Here is a 3,175-nt window from a genome sequence, read left to right on the forward strand (position 1 = left end):
TATGTAGATATCAGAAATGGAACCTAGTTATTGCATCTATCGTGAGACAGTATATCATGCGTGGAAAAGGATAGTTGTTTAAAGTCTGTGTGTACAACAGAGCTGCCGTCATTATCTATGGAATGAATTCGATAGTCAAATTAGTTGAGTACTTTATGAGATTGCTATAATTTATCTTATCCTAAATTTCTGACAATAACAGATTACGTGGCAGTCAGTACTTAAATATTTTTTTGAAGTTTCGTGGAGTCGTTTTTTTTTATATGCGTTCGACTCCTGTTTAAATTCTGCCATACCAGTGGATTTATCATTTATTACTATTGGATATCAATCCGTTCCCAAAATAGCCTTTATATTGATATATTCCTAAACCATGTAAGTGTAAAGTAGATTAGAATTAAATACATTTTTATAGATAGCCTGAAGGCGTTACAATATTGTTAGTTTATACATATATATCTCGAATTACTTATATATTTATAAATTGTATGTATAGCTTGTTGTGTAAGCAATAGTCGCGAAATGATTGGAAATGTGATATATTGAATTTTACTAAACTCTTTCAAGTGTATGAACTTTAATTTAATATTAGGAAGAATATATTGTTTTATAAATAATGTAATGAATTGATGATAAATGTTTTGTAACGTGCGATTGGTTAGTTTTTAAATATTTGTTGGGCAAGTTAGATCGTTCGTTTTAATATATTTTCAATACATTTCCTAGTAAAATGGTATAAACGACACGAACTGCCAAAGGTCTCAAATAGTTTTCTATTAATATAGACTTCTCACTTATATACTCTGAGTTTCGATCACACTGAGGCGAAACCAGTGTGGGACTCGGAACGCGATTAAGAGCAATTTGCACAGTCAAACTAACGCGACTTGCCGCGCGTCCTATTCTTAATTCCTCAATGTAGGAAATTGTTTGTTAATTTTGAAGACAAAGTTTAACTTTTGTTAGCTGTAGCCAAATAAGTATCATAAGATTCAAGATAGGTATACAAATTGGCTTTAAAAAAAACAGTTTCAACCGCGAGATAAAATTATAATGAGGAACGCGCTAGTGACTGAGAACGTGGGAATGGACTCGAATAATCCTTATATTCACTTATATTTTGTTCTATTGTTTTCCCCTTAAAATACTTGTTACAAAATTACGAAAATCTCTTTTATACCACTCAAATACCGTTTACATGACAATCAAAAAGACCAATAATATATTTTAAAATATTATTATAGTCGTAAAAATTTAATAGGCCCGTTTTGACATTTGTGCAAGACCATAGAATGTAACTTGGAACAAAACTGAAAGAAACAATAAAATAAAAATCAATTACAGTATTTTAAAAAAAACGTAAATTTTTTTGGGACGTTAAATAATATGAAAGAATATATCGCGAGTATTCTTTTTGCGCTTACTTTATAATAGCATGCAATTTATAATTGTTGCGAAACGTTTCGAAAACAGTTACGTTCTCATCCTTTTTTTTTTTTTTTTTTTTCTAGAGTTGTAACCATTTTTTTTACTGAATATAGAAATTAAATATTGTGTAGTAATCTTTACTGCAAAGAAAGAGCTGGTACTCAAAGCCGCAAATAAAAGTTTGAATTGACGACACTGGGTTCTAAATAATGAGTCTGAGTTGATGTATCTGACCAAGCGGCACATGACTGAAGCGTCCCCGCGCGCACTGCGCAGTTTTTCGTTCCCCATCTTGTAAAGTTAACTGTGCGCTCGTTTAAGTTTGATATATATTGTTAACTATTACGTTAACTTTGGCTCTTCTACTTTGGACATTGATTTAAACATAGTGATTCGACTCGATTTTTGTGTTTGTTGTTATATAGTACGAACTCGAACAGTTTCAACATATTGAAAAGTGGACGGATAATCAACAGCCAGTCACGCGAATTGGTTGTGAAGTTAAAGGAATACTTTGAACGAACGAACACTTTACAATACATAATCATATCAATCAAGTACTGATACAAACTTGAATTGATTTATCGTGAGTATCGAGTACAGAGTCTTATGGTTCCATAACTAATTACGTCGCGATGACAAATGTCAAAACGGGCCTATTACTTTTTTACGACTATAGTTGCACTTATTTCAAAAAACTGTATATCTATATTTGACTACATTTCTTAAATATAGTTCAACGGATACATACCACGATAATATTTTGGATTTGTCGATATTTCGACCCAGTTGCATGGATCGTGGTCACGACGGGACTTAAACTGTAAGAACTGTAATAAGTTAAAATATTATAATAATTGACAACCACAAATCTGGGCTCACTAGTATTATTTCTGGTATTTTCCCATGCCATTGGTAATGTTTATTATTAAAGCTATACAAAATACGAAAAATTACTTAATCTATGAACCATTAAACCCTTATTTTGCACTTACGTACAACGAGTACGTTTGTTACTTTGTGTACTTCTTGCTACTTTGAAAGCTTAAACGTATGTGGAGCGATATTTCTCGTATTCGGATATACGTATTTTTTATGAAATTAACTGTCATTTTCACAGTTTAATGAGGTAAACAATGTTCAATTTATTCAATAGTTAAAAGGAATGATGTGAATTATATTTATCTTTCCTTTGCAATGCCTGGGGAGCTTCGCCCTCCCTGTTTAATGAAATAAAAAAAAGTAGAAATGTACTTAGTTTCTAAAACTCTGCCGTGAATTTTATATCATAGACATAGTTGTCTAAAAATCATTATATTTTGCTTCTTTTTTTACTTTTTAATGTATTGAAAAACCAATTATGATACTCGTCTGCATGAAGCCGAGGCTACGGTAAAATATGCTATTTTAAATCTCAAATTTACGCAGTTGTATCATAATGTATTATTTTATTATGCTGACTATCCGTATCAAAACTTGCACTTTATTGTATTAAAGATCGTTTTATAGATTTAAATACTAAGCTTTTATGATTTAAATAATTTATTTGGTTAAATAAAATAAATATGTTCATTGTCTTATTTGCTTTGTTTTTATTTTATTTTTTTTTCCTATTTTCAAAGCTGGATAACTAGAGCTACCGTCACGAGAAGTCATACATTTTGTAAATATGGAACTTTTACTACGCTACGATGTTACGTAATGGCAATTAACCACAAATAATCCCAAATGTAACCAACTCAAAACG

This window comes from Pararge aegeria, chromosome Z (assembly GCF_905163445.1).
Source record: "Pararge aegeria chromosome Z, ilParAegt1.1, whole genome shotgun sequence".
Lineage (NCBI taxonomy): Eukaryota > Metazoa > Arthropoda > Insecta > Lepidoptera > Nymphalidae > Pararge > Pararge aegeria.